Source organism: Salvia miltiorrhiza, chromosome 4 (assembly GCF_028751815.1).
Source record: "Salvia miltiorrhiza cultivar Shanhuang (shh) chromosome 4, IMPLAD_Smil_shh, whole genome shotgun sequence".
In the NCBI taxonomy this organism is placed as follows: domain Eukaryota; kingdom Viridiplantae; phylum Streptophyta; class Magnoliopsida; order Lamiales; family Lamiaceae; genus Salvia; species Salvia miltiorrhiza.
Genome location: NC_080390.1, coordinates 24,589,094 through 24,603,227, shown reverse-complemented (window position 1 = coordinate 24,603,227; position 14,134 = coordinate 24,589,094). Strand labels below are relative to the sequence as shown.

The window sequence follows — 14,134 nt, the reverse complement described above, 5'->3', positions numbered from 1 at the left end:
TTGTTAAATTAAATTAGCTTATTTCGCAAAAAAAAAAAGTTTCTTAAATAAGGGTCGCGGATTTAATAAGAATTGAGCTTTAATTTGTTTCGGCATTTTAACTCCAATTATTTCAAGGAAGTAATTTCTTGATGTCTCCAATAACTCCTCCAACAAAAATCAAATATATGAAATATTGATTCTATATTCATATAAAAACTGTGGATTATTGAATATTATGCATTAATAACATATTTTTATTAATTTTATCTTTTATTTATTATAGCTAATTTTATCTATTATAGCTATGGCATAAAAATAATAAGTGACAATGATATATAACGGAATACATTTAAAATTAAAATGTTTTGTAGAGTAATATATCATTTGAAAATTTATGTATGTAAAATTTTTAAAATATAAAAAATAGTATAATTCAGAATATTTAGAGAATATTCGTTTGAATCATGAACTATGAATGAAAATAAAATACATAAATTTAATTTTACTAATGAAAGTATATGCACCTAATTGATTCTGATATAAGCTGACCTTTAATTTAATGATATTTAGTTCAATTAAGGGTTCAAAATTTTCATAATAAATGTGAGTTGTTGATTCCTATAAAAAAAAATTATGATAGACGTAATAATAATAATATAAGTTACGTACTTTAAATAAAAATCAATTTCTTAGGATTAAATCAATTTCGTAGGATTAATTTACTACAATTTAAAAATATATATATGTGATATCCCGACCTTTTCATAGGAAATATAGAAAATTAGTATACTATTGATACACGCCCATTATTTAGCGATTATATTATATCAAGGAAATTGATATAGATATATTCATAATTTTTTTATTTTATTTTATTGTCAATCGATTTAAATCCGTTGCCGAATTATGTGAGAAATAGTATTACTAATATTCCTTATCTTATTTAATCATTTACCCATCACCTAGCTTATCTATTATTATTATTTTGAGTCTAAGGCCCATATATATGTATATATGGTATATAGTTAGAGGATTTAATTATTTATGTCCTTAAGCCCAAACAATTGTAGGCTTAAGTTTTATTTTTATTAGAGCCCAAATTAACTTCAGATTTCTGTTCTGTTCTGCCACCAGCGTCTTTTCACCTCCCAAGAAAATCTTTTATCCCAAATCCTAATCTGCTAAAATCTTTCTTCCCCTACCGAGGCAGCACCTTTTCTTCACTCCTTCACTCCTTAAAACTCTCTTTCAAGAACATTCCCTGTCCTTTTCCATCTCTAATCTGCAAAATCTGCCATTAAAATACTTTCAATCTCAGGAGTTCAAGACACCCATCAAGCTTATCAAGCCAAATAAGCAATACTACAGCACATTCATCAAAACCAAACTGAACAAGGTTCGATCTTCTCCCTTCAACTTTATACCACAGCATGTATTCCTCTACATCAAAGATAGAACTAGATTTACAATCTCACACATTGACATGAACTTGAACAACATACTTTTCATTCATAACTTGTAAGGATTTTTAGTAAAACACAATCCCTGCTACAATAAGACTATTAAAATCTGTACTACAACAAAGCAACCATATCAAGAACAGTACCAACGAACACCAAACTTGACGTCTTTCCTGCTTCCTTTCTCGTGAACCAATTCCCATCATTCTTCAAGAACATACCTTGTTTAACTCTGCAAGTTCGATCTTTCTTTCCTTCTTCCTCTTGGTCTGGAATGTGGGAGTCGAGGGAAGAAGAGGGTCTTCTACCCGGTGATGAGGACGGCGGCGGCACGGCGAATTTCAGAACGCCGTTGCTCGGCCGGCCGCGAGGAAGAAAGGGGAGTCGGCTGGCAGCAGCACTGCTGTGGTGGAGTCGCCGCCCAGGTGGCTGACCACCACACGCAGAGGGAGAAGTGATGGAGCGGGCTGGGCCGTGAGAGGGAGCGCTGGAGGATGGCGGTGGCGCGGCCAGAGGCCAGGCGCGCTGCCCGCTGCGAAAACAGCAGCGGCGGCGGCAACCTTCCTCGGCCGTCCGCTGCAGATGACGCAAGGGAGAAGAGGGTGGGGAGCGCGAGGTGGCTGGCAATTGATGGTTGACGGCGAGGCCAGGGCGGCGCGGCCTAAGGCCGAGCGCCGCTGACGCGGCAGAAATGGAGCAGCAGCGGCGGCGGCCATCCTTGACCGTCTGCTATCGGGAGCGAGAGAAGGAAGGCGAAGAGAGGGAGGCCCCGGATCCGGCGATTTCGCCGGAGCTGGAGCAGGCGGCCGGCGTGGAGCTCGGGAGGAAAGGCGGAGTTCTGGAGAAAAGGGGGGGAGGCGAGAGAGGGAGAGAGAAGCGTGAGTAGAGAGAGAGAAAGATTGACTTGTTTTATTTTATATTACTTTTAGGTTTAATTAAGCTTTGATTTGGGCCTCATTTCATAATAATCTGATGGGCTTTTTCTTTGACATGGGCCGATTCTTAATAGAGTACTGGGCCGATTTTAATTATTTTAAATAGGCTACACTATGTTTCAAATTGTTTTTTTTTTTATGCACTTTATAACAGGCCTTTAAATTATTGCTTTTAAATTATTATCTTAGGCTTTAACTATTAACTTGAGCCCGAAAATAGTTTAATATAAATTACTAATATAAAGGTTTCATATCTTCTTTAAAATTATTAATTATTTATAAATTTAGTGGTATTTATCAAATTACTAATATTATATTAAGCATTTATTTATTCACTTATGGACATTTTTTTTATTCGGGCAAAATGTATCAATAGTTAGCAATCCCCTACTTTACTTAGAAAATTAGGATGACACCTCGAGACCTATTTAAGAATAGATTTCTTGTAGGTTCGAGTAACCAAGGGCTTTAGAGCTACAAGAAGAGCAAGCACTGAATCTCCACATCGAGGTGGGTTTTATTTTCCAAAGTATGCTTTGAGTTATTGAGCTCTACTTGTTTTATGCAAATGCAAATGAATGTCCATGTTAAAATGTTTCTTATATCTCTATTGTTTAAAGTGCTCCTATGTTATCTAACGATCGGGTCCTAGCCGGCGTAGCGATTGGATCGCCCTGGTTAGGATTGTGTACACACAAAGGGGTATTGTGGGCTGCTCCCACTTGCCTTAGACTGTCAGACTTGGGTTGCTCCAATTTCTGAAACATGCATGGTAGTGGACCTCTGTGGGCTGCTCCCACATGTTCACATTATAGGTGAAGCACCAATAGAGAGAAGACTGGAAATAGATCCACAAATTTATTTTAAGTATGCATGGAATGCTTTCAAATATTTCTATGTTATACTGTTCATAGCATGGATTATTCTTTTAAATGAATTTTCAAATGTTTTCAAATGGCTAAATCCACTGAGTATATTAGTACTCAGCCCTGCAATTGTTTTCAAAACCTTTTGCAGGTTGAGCGGCAGGTGGTGTCGTGCGAGGCTGAGGGAGGATGTTGCTGTAGTTTCGTATAATAATTTCCGCTGCCATAATATTCACTTAGGTGGATATCTTTTGAGAATGACTCTTTAAATATTCTTAGCCTAATTATTATGAACTCTTTTGGCAATCGCATTACTAGCAATTGAACCTCGCATATATGTACGTCTAGTATGAAGTGTTATCTTGTTGTCTCAGACCTCCGAACTTTTGATCCTGGCTGGGAAAATTTCTATCCTAATTGTTGTACTTATTATCCTTCAATTGTGGCACTCCTTTATTAACAATGTATTACCCGAGTCTAAGAACATATCACCCATTTTATTCTAACAAAGTCTAGCAAATCCCATTAAGTAGCTGTTTCTTATTCTCCTGGGAGTCGGGCTGTCACAATATAGGTAAAATTAAAATATATATATATATATATATATATATATAGTAAAGAATACAGAAAGAGCATTTTAAAAATTTTAAAAATACATGTGAAGAAGTATTATTTTAAATCATCCAATATTATGAATGACAATAAAATATGCAACTACTTTTTTTTAGACCGACAATGTGCAACTTCAGTTTTATTATTGAAGATGCATGCACCAAATTTCTCACCAAATTAATCCAAATATGATATTTGTCTTCACTTACTTACAATTTACAAATTAATCCAAATATGATATTAATCCAAATAAGAAGATAAAAACAGAAAATAAACATAAAAATATTATAGTTTACAAATAAATTTTCAATTTTATTCTCATTTTACCTCTTACGTGTATTTTGCCTTGAAAATTCTTGAAAGACATCTGCCACGTGTCACACTCCTAGCGCGCCACATACATATATGAGGATTATTATAATCACTTTATGTATCAATATCAACATAATAATTTGACTCTTTTTGTAACACAGTAAATGAAAAATGTAAAATAGATAATAAAACATCATTCAAATTTTAAATTTACTTTTCAGATGTAAAATGTAAAAATATTATTGGCTGTATTTTCCGTTCTAGGCCATATTTAGTTATATGATTATATTGTTACTATATTTAGTTATATATTTAAATCAATTAATATTGTTATATTTAAAACATTATTGTAATGTTACTAATTATTAATTTACAAAACTTACAAGTGGTATTGCTTAATTTACAAAATTTACAAAAATATTTCTTATTTTTTTTTCAGGGAATTTTTAGTTGGTTAATCATAATAAAAATAATTTGATGACCATCTTTTTAGTTGAATTTATAAGTGGTGTTGCTTAGCTACTGCTCAATGGCGGAAGAACTGGTTACTAATTCTCGATTTGAAATTATTATTAATTTCAATGAAAATTCAGTATGCAATATTGAGCAAAGAAGTCCACTAGCATAACTAACTTATGGTGAAAGTAAAGTTTATTATTTAAGATGAGACTCTTATGATGTATGAAATATTTCGCTCCCTCCAGGATTCGAATCCTGAGAGCAAATCTTGCCCTCTAAGTAAAATATCAGTCATATGATTGATAAAATAAATGCACGAGATCGTATCTAAGATATCACTAAAAATAAGGGGTCTCATTAGAGCGCTCTCATATATATATATATAGGAAAAATGTTCAATAGAGAAAGGTAAATGTTGAAAGAATAAAGTAAGAATTTCATTCATTGATCATGATTCATCGGACGATCAATAATTAAGAATGAATTTCTGATATATATATATATATATATATATATATATATATTATTTATATATAATTATTTTCAATATTTTGGAAATTGTTGTATATAAACTTAAATATAATATATACAAATAAATATCCGCCAATTTTAATGACAATTATAAAATAATAGTATATAAATATATACGTTATTTATTTAAATTGAGAATTATTCACAATCATTTAATATATCAAATTGTGAAATAATATTTTCACTATTTATGTAAAATACTAAATGAAAAATATAAAATAGATAATAAAATATACTCCCTCCGTCCATGAAATAACTTCCTAGGAGGGAGTGGCACGAGTTTTAAGAAAAAATATTGTTGAGTGTATTGAGAGTGAATAAAAAGTAGTTGACTGTATTGGGAGTGGTGAAAAGGTGTTATAATTAATATTGGGAGTTGTGAAAAGTGAAAAGTAAGAGGATTATAAGTGGTGGGGTATAGTCCAAAAATAAGTAGGAAGTTCTTTTGTGGACATCCCAAAAAGGAAAGATAGAGAGTTCTTTCGTGGATGGAGGGAGTATTTGATATTTAAAACATTTTAGATGGTAAACATATTTAGTTATATGATTAAATTGTTAGCATATTTATTTATATAGTTAAATCAGTGTATATTGTTATATTTAAAACATTATTCTAATGATATTAATTATCAATTTACAAAATTTTGTATTTTTGTAATTTACCTATCTTTTGAAATAATACACTTAAATTTGTGTATTTCACGATCATATATAATAGACTTAGTTTTATATAATTTGTGTATTTGACGTTGTCATCGTTATATATAAGATATAAATTTATGATTTTTTGTTAGAATGTTGTATTATTTTTTTAGCTTGCACAAATATTATGCTTTTAGGAAAAAAATTATTCCATACTTTCGTGTAATTAAATGAACCTGATTTCTCTTAAGGTAGAATGTTATGCTGTGTAGGGACCATGCACAAATATAATCGTGTAATTGTATATCTTTCACGTTTAACTTTTTACGTAATAAACATGTTTTTTATTCCATGGGTTACTGATTATTGATTATTTTATAGGTTGGATTGATTTTAGCTTGCACATTAGTTATTCCATAGGTTGAATTCATGTTCGTATATCAATGATTACTAATTATTAATATTTGAAACTTGAAATTTTTTTATTATCGATAATATTGTTTATATGAAACTCTATGGAATTGATTTGTATAAGATATTTTGTTATTTCTTATATATATATATTTTATTTTATTTAATATTATATTTCTTCTTATATTTATATTATATTTCATGTATTTGTGAATTCCGTACCCGTGCGTATGCACGGGTAAAATACTAATTCTAACAAAAGGTTAACATTTAATTGAGGAATATGATTCAGATTAATATAACTTCAACTATATTACCTTAAATTAAATAAATTTAAAAATAATTTATATATAAATATACAAAAATAATATTCTCCCGTCCCCCAAAATTATGCATGGAAGTTTGTAGTAATGATAGTGGATAAATGGTCCCACGATGAGGGTATTGTTAAATAGATTATGAGTAAATAGTGTAAGTTAAAATGATAAAATTGTAAGAATTATATGTATGGTAGTGTCTAAAAATAGGATATATGTATAATTTTGAGGGTCAATACCAAAAAGAAAAGATATGCATAATTTTAAAGGATGGAATGATAAACATATAATTTAAATAATAATTTAAAATAATTTTCCGTCGAATTTCGATTTATATATGAATTCACCAAAGTCATCATAGCGTATATGAATTAACACAAAAAGGATAGATTGATTAATTGCAAAGCAAAGACTCGTTGGCGCAATAGGTTATGGTTGAATTCAGTTTGGAAACTTTTGATTCAAGAAATTAAGAGAGTTGAAATTTTAACTGCATCAAAGCATGTGTATATTGAATAAAGTGAGCTTTATGTAACAAACAAAAATAATAATGAAATGGGCAAGTTTAGAAAAATTGTCGTGTATCCACCCTAACCCTACAAATACAAATGTGTATCATTTAAAAAGAAAAAGAAAATTGGGGCAGGGGTTAGTTAATAGTGAATCCATGTGATGACCAAAACATCATATGCAAGCCGACAAAAACAGTGTCCAAAAAGAAGGAAATTTCTTTAAAAGTCGCAGTAAATATTAACGGCGTGGGGCGCCCCCGTCCCCACCCCCACTAGCCCTCCAAACTCCGTTTCCTTTTATAGTTGATTGACATTTTGGAAAATTGTAAGAAGATTGGTAAAAGATAATGGAAATGCTAATCTTCAACATTGAAGATTGAAAAATTGCAAGACGATTGGTGAAAAAGAAGGAAAAGGCTAAATGTACACGATGCGTACGTATATAATGGGATATTTTTATTATTTTTTAATATTTTCAAAAGTTAAGTTATTCATTCATTTTAATTGAAATTATATTTTACTACAAAGTTGCCTGAAGGGTAATTAAGGAAATAATATTGAATTCATAGTTTTTCTTTGGTATTAAGAGATTTTATTTTTAGAAATTAAAATAACTAATTCCATCAACCGTTTAGTTATACGTATTGCAACATATTCATATTCATCTTCATCGTATCTATGCATTCAACTAATTGTGGATCATATCTCGAAATTCAAATATTTTATTCGAACTAAATTAAAATTTAAAATTTGATTCGAATATTTTGAATATTTTATTTGGATTGGATGAATTTTAGACAAATTTTGAATTTTTAGATCGGATTACATTGATATATATTAAAAGTTCGAAATAATTTGAAAATTGAATTAAATTTAATATATATATATATATATATATATATACATATATATATATAGGGGTGGGCTACCGTGAGAGCACATCTTAAAATAAGAAATAAGAGCAATTTTTAATGTATGAATTTTATGTAGAACACGTATGAATTCGTTGTATAAAGGTATGAATTGTGAAAAATAAATTTTTGCTACCTTTGGGATTCGAACTCAGGACCATAAATCCATCGAACAAGATTACAAATCAACCGTAGATCTTGATGATCTAAGGGCTGAAAATGATTCTTATTTTATATCTTAAGAAATGCTCTTATTATATATATATATATATATATATATATATATATATATATATGGCTAAAAATATGAGAAGAATTACGTCGCCGCCCCACCACATCTCAATTCTCATATATGTAGGGGTAGGTTCCAGTAAGATTGTTATTTTTCGTGAGATCGTGAGACTAATGAATAAGACAATATATATTGTTGAATGAGGTAGTATATAGTGTTGAGTAACGATATTTAAAATATTAGAAAAAAATTCGCTCCCTCTAGTAAAAAATTTCCCCTTCAGATAAATATCAGTCAAATGATACATTAAATTAACACTTACAAATTAATCTAAGATCTCACCACATATAGGGAATCTCATTGGAACGCTCCCCTATATATATATATATATATATATATATATATAGGGTTAGGTTCAATGAAAAAGGCCTAAATGTAAGAAAGAAGAGAGAAGTAATCTCATCCGTTGATCTTATCTAATCTAACGAACATGATTTGTTCACGCCATGTTCAACGGATTTTTTCTTTGAACATTCGTGAACATATACAATATTTTTGGGGGTTCTGGGTTTCGACCCCCCATATGTTCAAAGAAAAAATCCGTTGAACATGGCGTGAACAAATCATGTCCGTTAGATTAGATAAGATCAACGGATGAGATTACTTCTCTCTTCTTTCTTAGATTTAGGCCTTCTTCATTGAACCTTGGCCTATATATATATATATATATATATATATAGGGGAAGGCTAAAATAAGAACGCTTCTTAAAATATAAATTAGGAACCATTTTCAGCCCTTAGATCATCAAGATCTACGGTTGATTCATCACCTTGTTGGATAAATTCATGGTCCTGAGTTCGAATCCCAAAGGTAGCGAAAAATTATTTTTCGCAATTCGTGCCTTTATACAGTTTATTCATGCGTGTTATACATAAAATTCATGCATTTTTGTTGGTTCTTAATTCTTAAAATAAGGGTGGTTTATTGAATAACCGCCCCCTATATATATATATATATATATATATATATATATAAGGTATGGTTCTAGTGAGAACTACATTTTTGAGTACGTGAGAAATGTTATATTAATGTAATCATTGTTAAAATTAATGCACTCGAAAAAAATAAAATTTTCGCTCCCCATGATTCGAACTCAAATGATGCACTCATCTAGTATGATGATGAATCCATTGTAAATCTTGATAATTGAAGGGATGAAAATAGTTCTTCACTCTTATTTTATTTAGTAATTTGTCCTGGAACATATATATTCTCATATTTCACGAGTGAACTCAATTATATAATTTTCTTTAGCAGTAATTTTTGAAAATGAATAATTATCCATTTATGTGAGATGATGTGAGCAAAAAAGTTTGTGCGTGTATATTACTTTTTCAAAATCATGATTACTTATATTTTTGTAATTTGTTTGAAGACAAGGTAAATGTAAATGATACTCCCTCCGTCGAGTAAAAATTTAAATTACCCATTTTCTTATCTTTTTTTATAAAAATGTCCTCTCTTATTATACAAAGCATTCTATGCCCTATTCTTTAAATACCATTTAATTTGATGGGTTTGCTTGATTTTCTGTGAAAGTCTTACACATTTGACCGATTTGACAGATATCAATTATAAAAGTCAACGATTTGACAGCTATCAATCAAGAATACATATGAACAATGGACGGCTAGGGCGGACACATAATCTTGCCACCCACGGTCATATGTACTCTTGACTGATAGCTGTCAAATCGTTGACTTTTATGACTGATAGCTGTCAAATCGGTCAAATGTGTAAGACTTTCACAAAAAACCAAGCACACCCATCAACATCAAAGGGTAAAATAGGTACTTCACATAATTAGGGCATAGAATGCTTTGTATGATAAGAGAGTGCATTTTTACAAAAAAACTTAAGGAAGTGGGCATTTTTGCCTATTAACACCCCTCCGTCCCACCGAGCTTGAGTCGTATTCCTTTTTGGGCTATCACACCGAGCTTGAGTTGTTTCATTTTTTTGACAAAAATTAGATAATTTAAACAACAATTAAGAGCACCTCCAGCGCGGAGGTCGAAGGGAGCCTCGATCCGCGTCGAAGGAGAGGGGTGTGCGCTGGAGACCCGGCCAGGTGCGAGGCGGCGTCGAAGGCTAGAGCCGGGGCGAGGATTGAAGGAGTATGGCGCATCCGAAGGACGCGCCCAATTTAAAAAAAAATCAAAAATCGTTAATTTGTTTAAAAATTCGACCGTTGGTAATTTTTTTTTTAATTCGACCGTTCAAATCAACGGCTATTTTGAATTTCTTTTATTTATTTTTTTATTTTTCCCCTTCTATAAATACCACTCTTCCACTCTTTCAAATTCACCAATATCTTCAACTACAATTCTCTCCCAACAACAATTCTCTCTTCTACATTTCCAAAGATGGATCGTGAATTCGATGAATACCTCGAGCAACAAGGCGGATCGAGGCTTCCAATGATGGGGTTTGCTCCATTTTCACAAGCCTCCAATGTCTTGGCTACGGGAAATGTTCCCACGCCGGCGCCGAAGGCCAACGTTCAAGAACAGCCGGAGGCGAAGAAGACCCCAAGGCCAAAAAGCGGCAAAGCGAGACAAGGGCAAGGCGAAGAAGGGAGAAGGGTCTTCGGGAGGAGGATCGGCGTTCTCCGACGCCCTCGAGAAGGTGGCCGAAAGCATGAGGGAGCATGCTCTCAAAACGGGGGAAATCGCCGAGATCAAAAAAATGCAAGCCGATCGAGATGAAACGAGAGGAGATGGATATGAAGCTCTTGAACAAGGACACGACGGGTATGACGGAGGCACAATTGGCCTTACACAACCACCTAGTCCAAGAAGTGCTCAAGCGTCGAGGGCTTATTTAAATTAGGAAATTATGTTATTTTTTATTTTATTATTGTATTTTAATTATGTTTTTAATTTTATTTTAATTATTGTAATGTTTAATTTTATTTTTAATGAAATTGGAAATTTTAAAATAAAAGTGTAGAAATATGAATTTTGTGGAAATGGGGATTTAAGCACCCACCTAAGACACAATGCATTGGAGAGGGGTGTGTCTTAGGTGGGGCCCACTCCTAAGACACTCCTCTAAGACACAAGCATTGGAGTTGCTCTAACAAAACTAATTGAGCCCTTTATTTTTCCTTACTCATCCCAAATAACCCTCATTTTCAAAAAATGAAAACATTTTTACTGTCATCCCACTCTCTCCTCTCCGACCATATTTTTTTACCAGAGATTTTGCTTGGGAGGAGGCTCGTCGAAAGTTGTTGTGGCTGGGGATGTTTGCAGGCGGCGCATTGTTTGGCCGAAAGGTGAGCAAAGGCGGCGCCGCTCTAAGGGAATGAAACCCTAGGCAGTGTGACTTTTTTCCAGCAAACCCTTGAAGGGTTGCGGGTCGCGAACCGGGTCAGGGGCGTGAGCGGTGTTCGGCGGAGAATGAGCCACAACGGTGGTGATTGTTGGTGATGAATTAGAGCACGATTTGGGGATTGAGAGAGGTGAATCTCAAATTAGGGTCAAAAAATGATGTTGTTTGAACATAGCTGCTGCTGTCGCCAAAGCAAGAAAGGAAGAGAAAGGTTTTGGACCAGAATCGACGGTGATGGTTTCTTGTTGTTCTTCGTCGAAAATCGAAGAAGAAGGTTGAGGCTGGAAATTGGGGATCTAGGTTTGAGAGAGGTGAGCTTAAGAAAAGGGTGAGAGAAGGGATAGGCGAAGGAGTTGAGAGTGTGCGGCGGTGGTCGTGGCTTCTCCTACGGCCGCTGCAATCGAAGGCGGCGGCGATTGAAATCAAGCGGGAAAGAAAGAGTGGCGGAGGCTCAACCTGTGGGTTGCGGTTTCCGTCGGGTCCCAGGGAGAATGAGGAGAGAGGAAAGGCGGCGCCGGTGGTGGCGGTGGCTGAAGCCGGCGGTGGTTGAGGTGTGTGCGGAGAGGAGGGAGACCTACGATGGTTGCAAATGGAGGAAGATTGGTGGTCGGGGGGCCAGGGGGGTTGAGACGGATTAGGAGGGGGTGTTTTTGAATAATTTTTTTTTCAAATTTAATTATTGTAAATTTTAAATTTAAAATTAATTTAAAATAATTATTATGTAAATAACTACTTAACTACAAATTTACAAACATACTTAAATAACTAAATCATGGTTTCTTAATTTTCGTGTCCAAAATAAATGCCTCAAGCTCGATAGGACAGAAAGAGTAGTATAAATTCTACTATAATTAAGTTGTTGAGTAAAAAAGTATTCAGTAATAGCATTGAAATATATAAAGCGTAAATAATTAAGGATAGTGAAAAGCCACAAAATATAATATCCATGACTTTAAATATATATTAATTTTATTCATTTTTAGAGTGAGAGACAAAATTACATTAAATGAAAAATAGTTTAAAAATAAATAATTTTTCATTCGTTCCACAAGAATGTACACACTTTGTTATTCTCATCTATCCTATAAGAGTGTGCATACTTTCTAGTCTCCAATAACAACACTATAAATAATATGTGCCATTTTCTACTCACAACACACTATCAACTACTCTCTCCGTCCCACGAATCTTGACACGTTTGATTTCGGCACGAGAATTAAGGAGTTGTAGATTAATGTTTTAAGTGTGTAGTTAATAAAGTATAAAAGTGATAAAGTAGGAGAGAGAATGTAATAATTATTACCTTATTTGGAAATGTGTCAAGATTCGTGGGACGGTCCAAAACAGAAAACGTGTTAAGATTCGTGGGACGGAGGGAGTAACATTTTTAGAATTCATGCTTGAAATAAGTGGGCACACTCGTCCGAGACGTCAGAAATATAAATTTTCTTTGAATCATAACCCCACCCCTTTTTCGATCCCATGGTGTTTAGTAGGGATGTTAATCGATTCAATACACTCGAGTTTGAGCTAACCTAATCGAGTTGTCAGATTATTCGGACTAATATTTTTTCTGAATTCTAATCTTAAACTCTCGTATTTCAAGCTAATTCGTCACTAGGGATGTCAATCGGGCCAACCCACTCAGTTTCAGGTCAGTGCATTCGGTCTCGAGTTATTTTTGGTTCGGGCTAGTCGGTTTTTTTATTTTTTGAGCTAAAATTTTTCGACCATAACCCTAACCCACTCGGTTTCGGGCTAGCCCGTTTGTGCCCACAAGTTTACGATTTTTTTATATGTTTAATTTTTTTTATAGATAACCATATTCTTGTAATAAAAAATATGTCGTGTTTTTTAAATTGAGATATTTCGCCTTGTTTTAGATACAAAAATTAGTGTTATTTTAACGTAAGTTTACATAATATCTAACTTTAACTTCGTTTTCGATAAAAATTGTACATAAATTTAACATAAATGCCTATCTTTCTTTGACTTTTATATCATAGATGTTTGTTATTAACCGTTGGAAAAAACAAAAATATATTCTACAAGCATCAAAATGTTATTATCGAATTAAAAAGTAAAGTATTAAAGTTTAAAAATTAATTATTAAGAAAGTGTTTGGTTAATCGGGCCAACCCACTCGATTTTCGAGCCAACCCTATCGGGCTCGGACTATTTTCGGTTCGCACCATTCGGGCAAAAAAAAATCGAGCTAAAATTTTCAGCCCTAACCCTCCTTTTTTATCGGTCTATTCGGGTCGACCTACCTGTTTCGGGCTTTTTTGACATCTTTATTCATCAGACCAGTCGAATTAGAAAGCTTACCAAAAAAAATAATCTCTTTAAATATTTTTTTTCTTGATAATATTATTCCTTCTGTCCCGCGAAGCTTGAGCAATTTCTTTTTGGCACATATTTTAAGGAGTTAGTATTTTATGTGATAAGTGTGGTAGGTGAAAAAGTAAAAAGACGAATGAAGGGAAAAACTTTTGCCTTATAAGAAAAGTGCTCAAGTTTCACGGGACAATCCGAAAAGAAATATCGTGGGACGA

The 14,134-nt window shown here is 33.2% G+C and overlaps 1 long non-coding RNA gene across 1 annotated transcript; it reads left to right on the top strand.

The window, feature by feature from the left end:
• Nucleotides 1–996: 996 nt before the first annotated feature.
• LOC131019526 (uncharacterized) lies at nt 997–3,724 on the top strand. The gene is made up of 3 exons (XR_009100321.1): nt 997–1,378; nt 2,827–2,887; nt 3,395–3,724. It is a non-coding gene; the product is annotated as an uncharacterized LOC131019526 (long non-coding RNA).
• The last annotated feature ends 10,410 nt before the right edge of the window (nt 3,725–14,134 follow it).